Here is a 20,430-nt window from a genome sequence, read left to right as displayed (position 1 = left end):
ATACAGGTCATATAGTGGTATCATTATAACAGAGAGTATGCAGTTTGACTGCCCTTTGGGTATAGTTCCAAAACACTCTCCAGAAAAAGTAGATCAGTTCACAACTTCACCAATTTTCTCATATCCTCTTGAACATTTATCATTTTCCTTTTCTGTCACAGTAACTCTGAGTTGTTTTCTTTGTATTTCTCTAATCAATAATAATCTTAAGCATTCTTTCATATGACTGAAGATAGAGAGCTGAGTTCTAATTCAGCCTAAGACACTAATTTTGTGACCTGGGCAAATCACTTTATCTCTGCCTCAGTTTCCTCATCTATAAAATGGGAATGATGTTAATAGCACCTAGTTCCCAGGGTTGTTGTGAGGATCACATGAGATAATTATTATAAAGCATTTAGCATAGCTCCTGCAACATGGTAAGCATGACAAATATTAGTTATTATTTTTTTTTTATTAAAGCCTCATTTTCAGACCTTGATTTATGCTAAATAACTGTTAAGGAGTATCATTACTAAAGTTATTCTTAGAGTGATATTTAGCAAATACAATAAAATTTTATTTTCCTAATTACATATGTAAAAGAAAGGGAAATGTTTGTCTCCCCCCCCATCCAATCCTATTCTCCTACTCTGAATAACATGGAAAGCAGGAAGGAGTCTATGGACCTGAAGAAAAATAAGACTCATGAGTTACTAATGTGGGCTAAAGATTATGCTGTCCAAATGATGGGGGAAAATGTATTGTAGAGTCAATCTAACTCAACCTAATTTTGTAGTTGGATAACTAACCAGATGTTTTGAAGTGAAATGTGTTTCTGGACCTACTGCTTTGAGTACTAAGAACCTACATAATACAGTTAATAGAGTTCTTTGGTTTTAGAATTAAAGCAAATATATCTATCAAGATGAAAGACATATTCACTGACTTTTGTCTAGACATTACTGGTGAAGAGAGATGCCATCTAAAGAAGTATGGCCAGCTTTTTCCTCAAAAGAGGATGAAGGAGTCAATATTGGAAATGGCATCAGAAAATGATGACCTTGCCATATGTTTAGTATTGTGAGTTATACTGTACAGATTGTCAAAGGAGCTGCAGAGGTGCATGCTAATGAGACATATCCTCAAAAATCTTGGAGAAGACATACTGAGACTCCATATTAGAATATACACCTGCTACAAACCCATCGAGGACATGAATATAAATGTCTGAGGTTACTCAAGTTTCTAGAACAGGTTGTTCTTATAGGTTATTTGCATAGTCTATAAGGCCAGTGTGTATTTGTTTTGTTCAACCCATAGATAAGTCTTTCTTTTTTCTTAACTTTGTGAATCATTTTCTTGAAGAGAGTGAATAAATTACACCTTGAGCAACAAAATATAGTGAAGAGTGAAGTTCCCAGATTATCTGTGGGAAGAAAAGTCAGAGTAGTGATAAATCTTCCCATATATCCAGATACTTTCATTCATATGTAAGCCTCTACACAAAAATGACATAATAGTCTTTCAAAATTCAAACTTCCTCATGAAGCTAATAGTACATTAAAAAATAAAAATAATTTTAAACACTCTCATTGAAAATTAGTTATGAATATTATGTCTGCATTGATACTTCCACTAACTAAACCTTGAGAGATGCTTTACAGTTAGTCTTCATTTTAAAAAAGAAACATGATATGTGAAAACACAGATTCACAGGGTAAACAAATTAAGATGAGATTATTCAAAGCTTAGTGTAAAACTGTAGAATTTTTATGCCCTGTTTTTTTTGGCATCAACAATTTCCATCAGAGTTCTTAAGCTAACTCTTATCATCACCAAAATATTTCACAAATTCCCCTACTTGGTATTGGAAGCCCTTCATGGTCTGACTCCAGTACTTACTAATTTCACATTAATACCCTTCACATATTCTTTTTATTCAGTCAAATTGTCCTATTTGATGTTTTTCATAGAAAATATTTTATCTTTTAAACTTGTGCCTTGGCCCAGAATGTAGCTCCTACAAAGAATTCTCTTATTTCTCAACTTTTCCTTCTGGAATCCCTCCTTTCAAGTCTCAGTTGTAGGTACCACTTTCTAAAAAAGTTTTCTTATACTCTTACTCAGCTATTAGTGTTTTTTATTTCTTTCCAGAATTTATTTTGTATTTTCTTTTATTATACTTTACACTCTCATCAATGGGCATGTGGTACTCATCTTAACAGAATATAAACTGCACATGAAGGCAAATATGGCTTCATTCTTGTGTCCGTATCTCCAGCACCTAACACTATGCCTTATACAAAGCAAATGTATCACACCACAACTTGAAGGTCAGATCCTTCAGAGGATGATTGCATTTAAGGTCAAGGTTTTCTGGGGATGCACATCCCAATGACATTAACTCACAAGCTACCAACAAAATTCCCATAATCAGCAAGTTTATTAAATAAACATAGATATCAGTTAAATATTAGATAAAAACAAAGGCATTTACTAAAGTATCATATTAAGAAAAATAGAAGGAGCAGCTAGGTGGCACAGTGGTTACAGCACTGGCCCTGGAGTCAGGAGGACCTGAGTTCAAATCAGTCTCAAACATTTAATAATTACCTAGTGGTGTGAGCTTGGGCAAGTCACTTAACCCCAATGCCTAAAAAAAGAAAATAAAAATAGCAGTAGAATATATCTTCTCCACATACCTGGGTTCTCTCTCCAAGATATAACCAGCATCATCATGAGAATTAATACATATAGGGATAATATGTAGAGAGAGTGATACTTGGAGAGAATGCCCTAAGCCAGTTTATGCACAGGTAGGGAATCAATTGTAGATTCAGGGTTTCCAGCTTGAAGACATAGTCACATTACTCCTAACCTCAGTTTGCTAAAAATTTCTCTGTTTGTAACTTCACTCTTCACTATATTTTATTGCTCAAGGTATCTGATGTTAAAAAGCTAAATAAAATTGAGCTAAAATAATCATTAAAATGTAGCAGAAGGAGAATAATTTCTACCATCTCTGGATTCTGATTAAGAAGTTTCTTTTTGTTTTGTTTTGTTGTTATTGTTGTTTTATAGTGACTGTGCTTTAAGTAGAATGCTGTATAAGAACATGTGAAATTCTTGAAATTAGGGTTACCCAGGAGAAAATTCAGGTGTTGTCTGAGAAGTTTTACTTTATATCGTAAAAGACTAAATTTTGCAATAATGCAATCTAGGAAATCCAGAATTTCCTTTCCACTCTATGGCTTAGGAAGCAATGTTCTCTTAGGCTCTTCTCTTATGGCCAAGTGACTACAACTAATTTTGGCGATGATGTTTTTCCTTTGTTCTTGAAGACCATAACATCAGGGAGGTGATGCCAGGACAAGCACATGAACTGGATTTGAGTGAGGGGGATGCTGTGCTAAGTCACCAGACTCACTTTCTTCTCTGGACCATTCAGTGGTCAGATATGAATCAAGACAACCAGAGATGGCCCTGGAGCCCTGGATGAGAGGCAATCAATCTTAAATGACTTGCCCATAACCTCTAGTGTCTGAGGTCAGATTTGAACTCCCATTCTCCTGTCTCCAAGGAGAGTGCTGAAATTTCTTTTACAGTATTCTAGAAGATATTAAAGGGAAAAAAGAAAATAAGTCCTCAAAATACAACAACGGAAGTGAATCCTAACAGAAGGGTCAGTTGGCACCATTGCACTAACATTTTTTATAGTGGCTTCAATAATAATAATAATAATAATAATAATAATAATAATAATAATAATAATAACAATTATATATGTGTTGAGATGGTCTGGTAAATTTCCTCACCACCTAAGAGTTAATCATCTATGCGGAACTGCTTTTGAGAGACTGAACAATTGGTATAGACATGGACCTTCTTTATTGATCTTCCATATGGTTTAAAGTCACATTGACTATGTGTTTAGAATTGTCAGTGTTCAAAGTCTTGAGTCAACTGGTGGGGCTTGTGTTCACCTAGTCTGAAGAAGGAAGCAACTAATTCATTCAAACCACGAAAAAAAGAGAAAAGGGCCTTAGAGCTTCCTTCTATTCCCATATCCTATGTGACTCCCAAGTTGAACCTGGGCTTTGACCTTTACATATGTACTTTTCTATTTTAGATATATGGGAAAGATTTTGATTCCATTTAGAAGCTGAGCAACTGCGATTTGAAAGTCCAGGAGCAGAGAGCTGGGGTATTACAGCTAGCACCACAGGGAGGATCTGAAGAGCAAGGGTCCTGGGATTCCAGTTGAAGCATCTTTGGACTTGAACTTGGTAAGACCAATGCTATTCAGGATTTGAGTAAACTGTGTGGTTTAATCCCCTCATGCCTATGTCACACACACAGAGGATGTATAAGGGGTATTATTCAACCCCTATGTGAAGAGAAAAATGTGTATGCTTAATCATGTTTTGTCTTTGAAACAAATTTCCCTTTGCAAATGCTAATCTGGTGTTAAAACTCTAAATAAAATTGGGGTTCTCGTCATTAAAATGTAGCAGAAGGAAAAACAGAGTCAAGTCAACAGTAGAAATAATCCACATTCCCTTCAGGGTCCTTGAAGGAGATTTAAATGTGACAGGTCATTTCATGAGAGAGCAGGGCTAGAGTTAACCACCTGTTCCTTCTCTATGTCTGTCTTTGTGATTCTGGGTCTGTCTTTCTATCTTTCTCTGTCTCTGTCTCTGTCTCTGTCTCTGTCTCTGTCTCTGTCTCTCTCTGTCTCTCTGTCTCTCTCTCTCTCTCTCTCTCTCTCTCTCTCTCTCTCTCTCTCTCTCTCTCTCTCTCTCCCTCTCTCTCATGCACCCTTCAGTGCATGTATGGTCCTCTTTTAAAAGCTAAACAACAAATTTCTTAGGTTAAATAATTGCTATAGAAGTTAATCACCATGGTATCATTGGGATAATAAGAAATCCAAGGCAAAGTGAGTTCACAGTTGGTCAAGAGTTCCCATCTTCTTCCTACAGAAAAGAAAAGTTCCTCCTAGGACAGGTCTAGGCATCAGGAGCATATACTTTTGTTTATGACTCTGCATGACCTTGTAAGAAAGGCTGAGGAAGGGTTCAACTGCAGTTATTCTAATGTACTCATTTAGTCCAAGTTGTCTGGTTCAAGTTGGTGAATCTTACTGCGGGCTAGGGAATGGGGTAGGAATGGCACTGAATTTCCTGCTCCACTAATTACCTAGGATTATTGTTTTGAGGGGTCATCCTTTCAACATTTCAAGCTGAATGCTGCATTTTAACTTTTATCCAGCTTTATCTCTCTAGTATCCAAAATTTAATTTGATACTACAGTCGAAAATTTCATTGGAATGGTTATTCTGTTCTCAAACAAAAATTGCATCTCACTTTAGTGGATGAGAAAACCCCTGGAACTTACCAATTAGAAGATTAACAAAATTCCTATTTAAAAAAATCTGACCACTGAGCATTTGTCATCACATTAGAACAGAAAAGAGAACATGTCTTGTGGCAGGATAATTTCTTCAAATAAATCAAAGCATTTAATGTGCAAAAGTAATTAGATAAACTATGATCCCTGAAGCAGAATTAGGAGGAATGGATGGAAAATGAAAACAGGGAAAGTTAGGTTGATATGAAATTATCTAGGAATTATATGACTTTTCCAAGTCTGTGATATAAATTAAGGCATATTCTAAAACACTAGAAAGAATTCATTTATCCCATCTAGCCACAGACTAAGATGACTTTCTGAGGAACAGGTCAGCTTAGTACAAAGAGGTTCGTCTCCAGTAGATCAGTCACTTAGTGATGAATAACTTAGCCATGGAAACCTATTTTGACAAAGGAAAATACAAGCTAGTCTTTAGTCCTTTGAAGTTCCCTTCTCTCTCTTCACTCAACATGTCAAAATAATGGAAAAGAGGTCAGATAGCTCTAAGAATCAAAGAATATTAGATCATTGAATTTTGAATAATAACAATGATACCTTAATTTGAATAATAACATTAGATCTTTGTCCCATGAACTCATGGTCTGAAATAACTACATCATTTGCATCTTGCTATACCTACTATAAACAAAACCAGAAGTAAAAAGGAAGTCTCAGCTAGGGGAATGAGGCACAGGTATCCTTGGAAATGCAAAGAAATGAATTGGGAGGCCAGGGATTATTGTATGAACAAAGATGTCATGAAATAATTGAACATTTCATAATGCAATATCAATAAGTATTTGCCAAAAAATCATGAAAAGAATTGCAGTATTGGCATGAACATTGATTTCTGAGGATGTTTAGAGATGATGGAGAAGTTTGATAAGACTTTCTAAAAGAAATCACCATAAACTTTCTTACTAGGTGATTTCAATACAAAATGAAAAAGAAAATCAAAAGATTTATAGATTTCAGAGAATCCTTCCATCTTTAAATCCTGAAAGCTTTCTTTGAAAAAAGACTTGGTAGATGGTAGTCATATCAGGTACCAATAAGATCACAAAAAATGATATTTTAATTATTTGGAAAAGACTCTTTATTGAAGTAGAATCTTTCTCTGATTCAGTTCTCTATAGTTAGACCACTTACTTGTCATGACATAGATTAGAAGAGAAATAAGTAACAATAATAATGAGAAAGACATAATACAAATGATTAACATGTTTAAATGGATATTTAGCAATGAAAATGAATAATATAAATGATATAGATAGTTATAATGATTTTATATAAAGGTTAAGCCAATATAAAGTTATTGCCACAAGAAAAATATCAAAAGAATCTAGAGAAAGTCTCTTGTTCAGGAAAAAAAAATTGATTTACTTGCCAAATGAAGAGGACTGCCAAAGGCAAAACCAGTTTAGAATGTCAAGTTGTTTATAAAATCTTGTAAAAATGGATGATTCATGATTATAAGCAGTATTGTTTTTAAAAACAGAGAGAAGCAATGGAAGGTAAAAGAAAAAATTTAAAGAAAGCTTAGGAAGAGATGTAACTAAGGACAGTCACCACAAAATCATCAAAGAATGTTTTTTATATCTTTTAAGATTGCTTTACAAACTGTTTTCACCATTAGAGATAGTGGAATCCTCACATTTTAAACCTGACATCAATGCCCTAGATGTTCTTTTAGGGAAGGAAGAAAGGGTGCCATAGAAAATAAAGATGAAAAAAGGAGCTAGATTGAAAGACATAAATGGAAGTTATTCTAGAGCAGACACAATGTTGATGTCATTGAAGGTTCAATACAGAAGATTTTCTTAAGGAGGGGAGATATGAGGAAATAAGACTCAGATCTTAATACCAAAAAAGTTATTGCTATCAAGAAAAATAAATAACTACCAAACTAGCTGCTCACTCTTTCACCTACACAAAATCTTTACACATTATCTATAAGAGAATTAGGAGCATCCTTTATAAAGACAATAGTAGAAAACAAAAAGGCTTTTGCAAGTGATAATTAGCAGTGGACTGGATCTTTATCATTTTGCAGTTGGCTGAAGGATATATAGAACTTAATAGCCTATCATGCTTTTTTATAGTTTCTATGGTGTCTTCAATAGAAATGAAAGTTCAAAAGAGGGATTGGTTTGAGAAAAAAAAAGATAATTTTAAAAATTATTATAAAAATAGTGAGTTCAGAACTTATTGAATTTGAGAAGAATGGGGTATCTAAATATAAGGAATCTTAGTAGGCCTTTGGAGATATGAGACTGGCACTCAGGAGAGAAATTTGGGCTAGAAATACACATCTGGAATTCATCAACATACAGATCATAATTAGGCTCATGTGAGCTGAGATCACAAAAGAGTAGAGATAGTTAAGAGAGTTGAAGACAAGGCCTTGGCAAATATCCACAACCAGGGGACATGAAATGGATGATTCAGCTAAGGACATTGAAAAGAAGTAGTCAATGGGGCAGCTAGGTGGTGTAGTGGATAAAGCACCCGCCTTGGAGTCAGGAGTACCTGGGTTCAAATCCGGTCTCAGACACTTAATAATTACCTAGCTGTGTGGCCTTGGGCAAGCCACTTAACCCCATTTGACCCACAAAAAAAACCTAAAAAAAAGAAAAAAGAAAAGAAGTAGTCAATCTGTAATATAGGAGAACCAACAGAGTGGAAGCATAGAAACTCTGATTGAATGAAGGAGAAAGTGGTTAACTGTCAAATTTTACAGAGGTAAAAAAAAAATGATGAGAATTTAGAACAAGTCATCAAAGTTGACAATTCAGAAATGATTATTAACTTTGGAGACAAATTTTAGCTTGGTGATGAGGTCAGAAAACTGATTGCAAAGTGCTGAAAAGTGAAAGAAGATGAAAATGTAGGGAACAAGTGCAGACAACTTTTAAAAGAGAAATAAAATATGATAGCTTGAGGTAATAATGGGATCTAGTGATAATTTTTTTAGGATAGGAATACCAGGGCATGTTAATGAGCAACAGGGAAGCAGAGAGTAGTAAGTGAAAGACTGAAGATTAGAGAGGGTTAATACTTGAAGGATAATTTTCTAAAGAAAATGGGAAAGAAAGAATCAGGGCTACTTAAAAAGGGATTAGCTTTAGTAAGAGAGACTACTTCATTATCAGAGACTAGAGTAATGTAAGAAATATGAGTTGAAAACAAAGGGTTGTGAAATGAAAAATAAGGCAAAAGAAGGAGATCAGAGTAAATGGTCTATTTTCTCAATAAATTATTAGTTCACATGAGAAAATGAACTCTAATTCTTATGCTTGACTCTCTAAAGATACCAGCTGGATAGATTTTTACTTTTTTCTTTTTCTCTTTTTTCAATAGTAAATATGTCAATATAGATTTGATTTAGTTCTTACTGCAGTATATTGGTTAGTACACAAAGGTCTCATGCTTAGACTAGTAACAGTCAATTTAAATTTTATAAATAGATAAAACAAACTATACAATTCCTAACACCCTCTGTCTCCTTTCTCAATATTCTGCCATCATCAGGGCAGAAGCACATGGGGGTTTCATAATATTAAGAACCATTTTGTATTTTTTATTGTTTCAAAGCTTGCCACAATCAAATAATTTATCACTAATTAGTGAGGTTAGTAGGTATGAATCTTTCTGTACTTAGCTACACTGATCTTGGGAAAAACAAATTTGGTTTATTGTCAGTACCATAATCATAGCCTTTTCAACTTGGCTGAACCTTTCATGGTGTGCACTCTGTTGGCATATCCCTTGAAAACTCAGGATCATCTGTTTCCATAAGGCTTTAGACTTTGACTGAAATGATATTAGACCTATGTTGCTTCTCTTGCTTGGCCAAACCCAGTCACTTCAAATATGTTCTCAACAACTACTCTTGACTCTGAGTAGATACTGAAGGATTTCCATATTTGAGCAATACACAGTGCTAGCTTAGAGGGCAACCAGAGTTGAACATCTGGCTAAGAAATGAAAACAGAAATCTGCTGTTTTGTAGAAGATCACACTACATATAATGAACTGTGGAGAATCTCCTGGTGTAGGTATAAGGAAGGTAGACCTTCCTTATAATTTCATATTCTCCCTCCCTTATTTTTGGATATCACTTTCTCTCCTCCATCTTCATTGCCTTAGAAATAGAGCTGCTCTAGCTTTCATCTCAAATATAATACTTTTTAGTGGTAAATGAATGATCAAATGCACTCTCCACTGATTTCATGCCAGTTTGACAGAGAAATACAATTCATCTAATCTCTAATTTCTCTCTTTCTTATTTCTTATTAAATTTTGTGTAGATTGCATGCAATTTTTTTTACCTTTACTTAAAACTATCTTGACTTTCCATTCTTCCCTCACTCCATTCATTCATTCTCATTCACTAATTTAAAGCACCAGGCTATATGCATGATTTAGAGAAAATTATCAGGCAATGTGTTCCCCAGTACTGACATGAGAAGAGGTGAGGGGAACCTTCAGGAGCACTGTGTACAAATTATAGATTCAGTTGGGACTGAGATGCTGGTGGCTAAGAGTAATTACTATGGGTTCCAGGGTAATTTGTTTCTCTAGCAAAGAAACAAAGATGTTGATTAATTCCTTCACTGTGGAAAGAGAGCATTAAGCAAGTTGTAAATTAAGCTAGTAATTGTAAAATTAAGCAAGAAAATTGTTCCTGAAAAAGTCAGAGTTTATAGGTCACCAAATCTAGGGTTCTAGGCTACTGAAAATTTCATAGAGTTATACAATGCCAATGAGTCATCAAAAAGTGAGGGAGTCACTGCAGAGAGCCAAAGTAATCAGTGAAGTAAGTCCCCAGTTTTTGAAACTTCTCTTACCCAAGAAATGTCATTCTAGACACGTTCTCAGACTATGTTCCTTTAGCCATACTCCTTACTGCACTCTAAGGCTGTGTTTGTCCACTGGTTAATTGCCATGATAATCCCTGAATAATTACAATGAGGTAAAATAGGGAAAATATGACCAATTTCATCCTTAGGATCCTAGGAAGGATAGCTTAATTCAGTTATATTTAGCAATAATTTATTAAGTGCCTTCAGTGTGCTCTATCTTTGAACCTTCATCACACCTAGTTATCTTGCATGAGGGTAACATCAATAAAAATGAGTTGCATAAGAACTACTCACTGAAGGTAAACTCTTGGGAATAATATGTGATATTCCGAGTGTCTGAAAAATTCTTGCCTCTCTGAGACATCATGGAGAGGATTCCTATTCAGATAGAGATTTGGACTAAATCAGTCAATTGGTCAATCAACTAGTAATCCCTTCTGATATTCAATGCCTCTTTGATTATAGCTGGTGAAATAGACCATCATCCCTGCCTCAACTTTATCTGACAAGACACTAAAGTTCTTACACCACCCTTTCAGCTAATCTTAGGTCTTACAGTTGTGGCTTGTTTTGACAAATGAAAGTACATGAGTTCTCATCAAGAAATTTTTTAGAAAAGAATTGCATCATTAACTCACCCTGTTCTGCAAAGAAATCTTAAAAATAGGAACCTTAAAATAAAAATGTTTTCTTCTCCAAAAATCTATTTTCAAATTCTTTGACTGATAGGACTTAATAAAGGAATGAAAAATCCTAGTTTTTGTGTGCCTAAAGAGACTTTTCTCTGATTCTTCACAAAAACCAGGGACTCTTTTATATTTTCATAAGACCTCTCCTAGAAACTATTGAAGGGAGGGAAAAGCAATTTTTAAAATTACATATTACATATTTAAGTCAATGTATAAGAATTATACACATTTTAGAGTAAAGTTTTGGGCTATTCTGAGTTCATCTCATCTTCCATCCTCCTTGGACCCAAACGGGAACCAGAACAATTTTTCTCCATATCAGTATTTTTCAGGATATATCTATATATATATATATATATATATATATATATATATATATGTATATATGTATATATATATATAAAATTGCACCAAAAGATCTGTTTCCTACATTTGCCTTGACACTAACTGAAGCAGACATTTCGTTTTGAAGAGTGATAGTTCTCCATATGGCTGTCAGACTCAATTTTCTCACAAGTTACTCCTCAAATTACAGGACTGTGTATGTCAAAGCTTACTTATTCTTAGATACATGACCTTACTGTGTAGCCTCTGGCAGGAGGCTTACATAAAGACCTCCTGAAATCAAGCATGTCTTCATTTATATGCCTTGGAAACCCAGGCAAGTAAAGGGAGGAACACACAATGCCTACTATCAGGGAGGTTTGGTGATGGTTTGGTGATGCCTTTCTTGACAGCTCCCCACTCTCCATCCCTTCTATACCCTTAGAAACCTCTGAGACTTGTGTAAGACACATCCTCCTTACTTCTCCTTTGATAAAAAAAAAAAGAATTCCCATTAGTCATCCATGTAGGAAAAAAAGAGCAACTTTAATAGTTTTCTAACAACAATCTCAGTTGAGAAATTTCAGGGGAAGAAAGGATAATCATTTTTCTCTGGATCTCCACAGAATTTCCAAGTATCTATTTATCAGATGATTCCAGGATTTAACATTATTCTAGAAGACTGCATTGTTTAATCATGGTATGCATAACTCCCAGATAACCATAGGTAGCATATACACCATGATCCCTACTTTTCCTTTATCAGTAGCCCCGATGCTCTGAGATCTTCTATTTCCTTGCCAACACAAAATCTCCTCTTGATATGAGTTGTTCAATACACAGTATTGCCTATAGAACAACATTTAGACTGCTCTTTGCCTTTTTTCCTGATATACTTAAATAGTCCATCACATTTTATTGGGGGAGGGGGAAATAATATTTTTATGGTTTTACTCCTAAGCACTACTGGTAAAAGGGCAAGCAAAAGGAAAATTTTGCAATTTAAATGTCTATTTGTTTATATTTTGATAAGTTTATTATTTCCCCAGTAAAATGTAAGCTCCTTGAAAAGAGGAACATTGTTTATTCTTTGTAGCATAATGCCTGTTAGAGAATAGGAACTTAGTAGATGTTTGCTTAATCACATATATGTATATAAACATACGTACACATATACGTGCATATATGTGCACAAATGAACAAGTACATATAACGAAGGATAGACAAATCTTTTATTATCTATCATTTCCATGACCATGTCCCCCTTCATAGTCTCCCCAACTAATTTACTTGTAAAAATGCAATCTTCCTTGTATTATAGACAAAGGGAATTCTGCTATTATGGGAGCACATTGCTTGCTGTAACTCTCCTGGTCTTTGAAGGTATAATGATTGAAATAAGTTACTGGCTTTCTGAAGTTAGCATAAGAAGCTTTCAAGAGGAAATAAAAATTGTTGAGAATTGGGTTAGCTTGGGATTCAGTAGTATGAATAAGTGGGAGAAAGAGAGGAGTGGCATGTGAAGCAAATATATGTCTTTGTGTGTATATAGATCTAGATACCAATATATAGGGCAAAGTTTTCCAAGACTTGAAATTCTAGCAGTCATCTATTTGGGGAGCCAAACAGTTTAAGAAATGATTTGTCTTTGTATGATACTATGACTCATGAGCAGGATTCTGCATCCTTGGAGAGTACTTAAAAGGGGTAAGGTAAAAAATGATTATAATTATAATTTGATGTAATTTCAGATAATGCTGCTCATCAAGCAATCAATCTGTAATGACACCTTGATAACAATATGAGCTTATCAAACAATCAAGCTTATCAAATAACCAAATTGTGACTGATGATACCTGATTAGTAGTACTAGAGTAATAAATAATACCAAGTGAAGAGGCACAAAGATTTATAATTTTAGAGGGAAAGGAGTGATAGTGTGAACTCTGAGTAAATTCTATTCAATAGATTTGGCTCAGAGAGGGAATAAGATATATATTCCTACTTGGGTTTAAAAATTTATACTAATTTGCAGGGAAGGGGGATGAGGAAATGGAAGGAGGAAGGTATAAGTAAAAATAAATTGAAAGTTAAATTTTAAAAGAAAAGTCAAAGGAGAAAGGGAGTAAAATTTTGGTGAGGAGGAATAACAGGAAAGGAAAGATGAAAATATAAATGGAGAAAAATATCATGGAGGGAGATTCAGAATTAGTAATCTTAACTGTAAATGTGAATGGGATAAACTGTCTCATTGAAACAGAAGTGGGTAGCAGAATGGATTAAAACCAGAATTCTACAATATATTGTTTACAAGAAACACATTTGAAGCAGTGATACACATAGGGTAGAGGTAAAAGTTTGGAACAAAATATATTATACATCAACTGAAATTAAAAAAAAAACAGAAGTAGCCATCCTGAGCTCAGACAAAGTAAAAGTAAAAATAGATCTCATTGAAATAGATAAGGAAGGAAAATACATCTTCTTAAAAGGCACCATTGGTAATGAAGCTATATCATTACTAAAACATGTATGCATGTAGTGTTTTGCATCCAAATTCCTAGAGGAAAAGCTGATTGACTTACAATGAGACATAGACAACAAAACTTAAATAATCATTGGACCTCAATCTCCCTCTCTCAGTTAGATTAATCAAACCATGAAATAAACAAGAAGGAAGTTACAAAAGGTGAATGAAATTTTAGAAAACTTAGATATAATAAACCTCTGGAGAAAACTTAATGGGTATAGAAAAGAATATACCTTTTACTCAGCAGTACATGGTACCTATACCTAAATTGGCCATGTACTAAGGCACAAGAACCTTTTTAATCAAATTCAGAAAAGCAGAAATAATAAATACACACTTCTCAGTCCATGATGCAATAAAAATTATATATAATAAAGGGTCATGGAAAGATAAACCAAAAACTAATTGCAACTTAACTTCATCTTAAACAATGGGTGGATCAAACAGCAAATAATAAAAATAATAATTATATTCAAGAAAATTATACCAATGAGACATCATACCAAAATGTATGGGATGCAGATAAGGCAGTTTTGAAGGGAAACTTTATATCTCTAAATGCCTATATGAATAAAATAGAGAAAGAGGGGATCAACGAATTGAGTATACAACTAAAAAAAAAGCTAGAAAAAGAACAAATTAAAGATCCCCAATTGAATACCAAATTAGAAATTCTGAAAATCAAGGGAGAGATTAATAAAATTGAAAGCAAGAAAACTATTTACCTCATAAATAAAACTGATTTTGGGATGGCTAGGTGGCGTAGTGGATAAAGCACAGGCCCTGGAGTCAGGAGTACCTGGGTTCAAATCCAGTCTCAGACACACTAGCTGTGTGGCCTTGGGCAAGCCACTTAACCCAGTTTGCCTTGTAAAAACCTAAACAAACAAACAAACAAATAAATAAATAAATAGAACTGATTTGATTTTATGAAAAAGTCAACAAAATAAACAAATCTTTGGTTAATCTCATTTTAAAAAATAAAGAAGATAGCCAAATTACCAAGCTTGAATTTCATTCAAAAATAAAAAAGGTGAACTCACCACCAATGAGGAGGAAATTAAAGAGATAATTCAGGGCTACTTTACTGAACTGTATGACAATAAATTGGATAACATGAATGAAATGGATGATCATTTACAGAAAAAACAAACTTCCCAGATTAACAGAAGATGAAATAAATTACTTAAATAGCCTCATTTCAGCAAAAGAAATTGAAGAAACTATCAATAAACTCCCTAAGAAAAATTCTCCAAGTCCGGATGGATTTACAATTGAAATCTAAATGTTTAATTCAAGGAACAGTTAATTCCTGTTCTACATAAACTATTTTAAAAAATAGGAGGAGTTCAGCCAACTTCCTTTTATGACACCAACATGGTGCTGATACTAAAACCCAGAGAACTAAAGCAGACAAAGTAAAATATAGACTAATCTCCCTAATGAATATTGATGTAAAAATCTTAAATAACATTTTAGCATTGAGACGACAGCAAGTTAATAGTAAGATAATATACCATGATCAGGTAAGATTTATATCAGGCAGGCAGGGATGGTTAAATATTAGGAAAACACTCAATATAATTGAATATATCAATAGCAAAATCAACAGAAATCATATGATTATCTCATTAGATGCTGAAAAAGGCTTTCCTAAAATACAACATCCATTTTTTTTAGGTTTTTGCAAGGCAAATGGGGTTAAGTGGCTTTCCCAAGGCAACACAGCTATGTAATTATTAAGTGTCTGAGGCCGGATTTTAATTCAGGTACTCCTGACTCCAGGGCTGGTGCTCTATCCACTGCGCCACCTAGCCACCCCATTACAGCATCCATTGTTATGAAAAACACTAGAAAGTTTAGGAATAAATAGAGTTTTCCTTAAAATAATAAATAGTATCTACCTAAAACAATCAACAAATATTATATGTAATGGGAATAAACTCAGGGGAATTTCCAATAAAATCAGGGGTGATTATCATCGTTACTATTCAATATAGTATTAGAAATGTTAGGGGCAATTAGGTGGATCAGTGAATAGAGTTCCAGCTCTGGAGTCAGGAGTACCTAAGTTGAAATCTGGCCTCAGATACTTAAAAATTGCCTAGCTATGTGACCTTGGGCAAGTCACTTAAGCCCATTGCCTAAATAAATAAAAACTAAAAAAGAAAAAAATAAGAGATGATAGCTATAGCAATTACAGAAGAAAAAGAAACTGAAGGAATCAGAGTTGGCAATGAGGAAGCAAAATGTTCACTCTTTGCAGATGATATGATGATATATTTAAAGAACCTAAGAAAATCCAGCAAAATAGCAGTATATAAAATAAGTCTACATAAATCATAAACATTTCTATAAATGAACACAAAAGTCCAAGAGCAAAAGATAGAAAGAGAAATTCTATTTAACACAACTATAGGCAATATTAAAGAGCTCCAGCCTTCTGGGAACAGCCCACAGGGCACCTGGGTCCTGGGAGAGCTAACTGGTGGCAGCAGAAGCAGTTTCCTGACCTGTCAACCCAGGGAACATCAAGCACAACTTGGAAGATCATCAGAGAAACCTCTGCCAGAGTGAGCATGAAACCCAAGCCAGCATGGCCCTACTCAGCACAGCCCCAGATATCAGTGCTGCCCAGACCCCAGGAAACAGAAGCAGGCCCACAGAGTCACCCAGCAGTGAGCCACCCAGCAGCAGTGTCCAGAGTTCTCAGCCCATGGAAGGTAAAGGGGGTGGGGGGGAGACTGTCAAGGTCTCTCTTCTGATCCTGAGACAGGACTCTGATGCTTTATCTATTTTCAGATGTTGTTCACAGTTTGCCCCCCCTCCATTGCCATAATAGAGCAGAGATCCTCCTCACAAGTCCAAGGCAGGAGGGTGTGCTTGTGGTCATGCACAGACCAGAGCATAATCCAGGAGAGCAGTCAGAGCCTCTCATAAGACCTTCAAGGAACTGAGATCCTTGTGGGAGATGTCCCAATAATATTCAAATCTCAGGACAATCCAAAACCAGGGCACAGGCTAGGGAAATGAGTAAACAGAAAAAAAGGAATCTTACAACAGACAAATACTTTGGTCCCATGGAGTAACAAAACACACACTCAGAAGATGTATCCAAAGTCTCCAAGAAAAATAGAAGTTGGGTTCAGGCTATGGCAGCTCAAAAAAGACTTTGAAAATCAAGTAAGGAAGGTAGAGGAAAAATTGGGAAGAGAAATGAGAGAAATACAGGAAAAGCATGAAAACCAAGTTAACAGCTTAGTCAAGGAGAGCCCAAAAAAATGCTAAAGAAAACAACATGTTAAAAACCAATTTTGGTCAAATGGATAAAACAATCTAAAAAGTTAATGAGGAGAAGAATGCCTAAAAAAGCACATTAGACAGATGGAAAAGGAGATAAGAAAGCTCTCTGAAGAAAACAACTCCTTCAAATGTAGAATGGACCTAAAGGAAGCAGATGACTTTGCAATGAATGAAGAATCAATAAAACAAAACCAAAAAAAATGAAAAACTAGAAAAAATGTGAAATATCTCATTGAAAAAACAACTGACCTGGAAAACAGATCCACAAGAGACAATTTAAAAATTATTGCACTACCTGGAAGTAATGATCAGGAAAAGAATCTGGATTTATTTTTAAAGAACTTCTATAGGAAAATTACCCTGATATCCTAGAAGCAGAAGATAAAATAGAAACTGAGAAATTTCATTTATCTCCTCCAGGAAGAGATCCAAAAAAATAATCTCCAGGAATATTATACCCAAATGCCAGAACTCTCAAATCAAAGAGAAAATACTATAAGCAGCCAGAATGAAACAATTCAAATAATGTGGCACTGCAGTCAGGATTACACAGACTTAGCAGCATCTGTATTAAGAGCTCATAGGACTTGGAAAATAAGATTCTGGAAGGCAAAAGAACTTGGAATACAACCAAAAATCAACTTCCCAGAAAAACTGAACATCCTCTTCCAGGGGAAAAGGTGGACATTCAATGAAATAAGGAAATTTCAAATGTTCCTGTTGAAATGGTCAGAGTAGAACAGAGAGTTTGATCTTCAACTACAGATCTCAGGTGACGCATAGAGAGGGAGGATGAGACAGGTAAATTATGAGGGACTTAATGATGATGAGCTGCATATATTTCTGCATGGGAAGCTGATACTGATAATACTCATATGTACCTTCTCATTTAATAGAGCAGGTAGAAGGTGCATATGGAGACAAGGCACGGGAGGGAGCTGAATTTGAAGGTATAATATATTGCAAAAATGGAGTAAATGGGTGAAAAGGAAATGTACCATAAGAAAGGAAGAGAGAGATAGAATAGGCTAAGATATTTCATGTAAAAGAGTCAAGAAAAAGCTTTTGAAATGGAGTGGAAGGAGAGAGGTGAGGGGGAATGAGAGAGCATTCATTCTCTTCAGAAATGGCTCAGAGAAGAAACATCATATATAGTTAATAGGGTAGAGAGATCTAGAGGAAAAAAGGAGAGAAAGGGAATGGAAGAAAGGTGATGGGGAATGGGAGGAGGGATAGAGGAGATTGAGGAAAAGGTAGATCATGGGAAAGGATAGTCAGTGATAACACATTTTCTTTTTACTTTTGCAAGCTGGTGGGATTGGGTGGTCTGTTTGAGACCACTGGAATGAGTGGTTGCTGGGTCTCTGGGGTGGGATGTGGACTTGGGAGTTCATGGCCCCAAGGCTGGTGCTCTGTCTGCTGGGCCACTTGGCTGCCCCATAGCACAATTTTGAAGAGGAACATAGTGAAAGGAGATAGAGAGAGAGAAAAATACAATAAATGATATTGGGGAGGAATAGATGGAGGTAATTACAATCAGCAACAACAACTATGGAAAAATATGGAAGTAACTTCTGATAAAAAAGTTTTTCTTTATCTTATGATAAAAAATGAAAGCTATCCCAGAGACTGAGTTGATGGTAGCTGAACACACTCTGAAGCACATTTTTCCCCTTTCTTTCACTTTATTTCTAGTGAGATTTTTATTTTTGTAGGGGGGGGGCTTTGTTTACTCTTACGAGACTTTTAATATTCTGTAAATAAATAAATTAAAATGTAAATTAAAATAAAAAAGAATTAGAGTAATGGATCAGTGGATTATGAAAGGTTCAAAAGAAACTGCTGTAATTGACTACAACAATTAATTATTTAACAAATCCAAATACATCAGTCTCTGGGATAAGAACTCACTATTTGACAAAAATTATTGGGAAAACTGGAAAATAGTACGGCAAAATCTAGGCATAGATCCACATCTCAACCTATGCCAAAATAAGGTCAAAATGGGTACAAGATTTAGACATAAAGGGGAATACCACAGAAAAATTAATAGACTAAGAAATTCTCATCTATCAGATCTATGGAAATGGGATAAATTTATGACTAAATAATAATTAGAGTACATTTTAAACAGCAAAATGAATGATTTTGACTATATTAAATTAAACATTTTTTACACTAATAAAATCAATGCTGCCAAAATTAGAAGGAAAGCATAAAACTGGGAAGCAATCTTCACAATTAGGAATTCTGATAAAGGTCTCATTTCTAAAATATATATAGAATTGCATCAAATTTATAAGGTTATAAATCATTCCCCATTTGATAAATCTTCAAAGGGTATCAACAGACAATTTTCAAATGAAGAAATTAAAGCAGTATATAATCACATGAAAAATGCTCCAAATCATTATTGATTAAAAAATGCAAATTAAAACAAACATGAGATATCAACTCATACCTACCAGATTGGCTAAGATGAGTAAAAGGGAAAATGATCAATGTTGGAGAGGTTGTGGGAGGATTGGGACATTGTTGATGGTGTTGTGAACAGATCCAATGATTCTGGAGAGCAATATGGAACTATGTCCAATATGTCCAACTATGTTTATTCCCTTTAACAAAGAAATTCCAATTCTAGGTCTATATTCAGAAGAAATCATAAAAAATGGGAAAAACCCATATGTTCCAAAATATTCATAGCATCTCTTTTTGTAGTGGCAAAGAATTGGAAATTTTTGAGAAGATACCCATCAACTGGGGAATGGCTAAACAAGTTATAGTACATGAATACAATAAAATATTATTGTTCTATAAGAAACTGTAAATGTTCAGACTCTAGAGAAGCATGGAATGACATACTAGATCTAATGCTGAACTAAGGGAGCAGAACCAAGAGAACAATGTAGACATTAACAACAACATTGTGAGATGATCAACTTTGATGGAAGCAGCTCCTCTCAGCAGTTCAGAGAGCTAGGATAACCATATGAGACCAGCTATGGACAATGTTATCCCCATCCAGAGAAGAAAAACAAAACAAAACAAAAAAAAGCAAAACACAAACAAATAAAGTAACCCCTCAGAATCTGATGAACATTTTATAAAAATTATCTCTTATGGGAGCAACTAGGTAGCACAGAGTATAGAGCACCAGCCCTGGAGTCAGGAGAACCTGATAAGACTTCAGACACTTAATAATTACCTAGCTGTGTGACCTTGGGCAAGTCACTTAACACCATTGCCTTAAATAAATTTTTTAAATTATCTCTTATGTATCTCTTTCCCTTAATCCTAATTCTTCATAACAAAAATGACTAATCTGTAA

The 20,430-nt window shown here is 34.7% G+C and overlaps 2 long non-coding RNA genes across 3 annotated transcripts in view; one reads left to right on the top strand and one right to left on the bottom strand.

The window, feature by feature from the left end:
- LOC141504371 (uncharacterized) overlaps positions 1-20,430 on the bottom strand; it is a 136,899-nt gene that overhangs the window by 90,552 nt on the left and 25,917 nt on the right. Inside the window, exon 3 of one of the 2 annotated variants that reach the window (XR_012473333.1) lies at positions 14,531-14,677. The exons of the other annotated variant lie outside the window; for it this stretch is intronic. This is a non-coding gene — a long non-coding RNA (uncharacterized LOC141504371). Of the gene's footprint in view, positions 1-14,530; positions 14,678-20,430 lie in introns of those variants that run through there. 2 annotated transcript variants of the gene reach the window in all.
- LOC141504370 (uncharacterized) overlaps positions 3,511-20,430 on the top strand; it is a 51,618-nt gene continuing 34,698 nt past the window's right edge. The window contains exons 1-2 of the long non-coding RNA XR_012473332.1: positions 3,511-3,664; positions 4,112-4,268. This is a non-coding gene — a long non-coding RNA (uncharacterized LOC141504370). The remainder of the gene's footprint in view (positions 3,665-4,111; positions 4,269-20,430) is intronic.

This window comes from Macrotis lagotis, chromosome 1, assembly GCF_037893015.1.
Source record: "Macrotis lagotis isolate mMagLag1 chromosome 1, bilby.v1.9.chrom.fasta, whole genome shotgun sequence".
NCBI lineage: Eukaryota > Metazoa > Chordata > Mammalia > Peramelemorphia > Peramelidae > Macrotis > Macrotis lagotis.
Note: the sequence above shows the minus strand (reverse complement) of the source record. Positions and strands in the feature narration are given on the sequence as shown.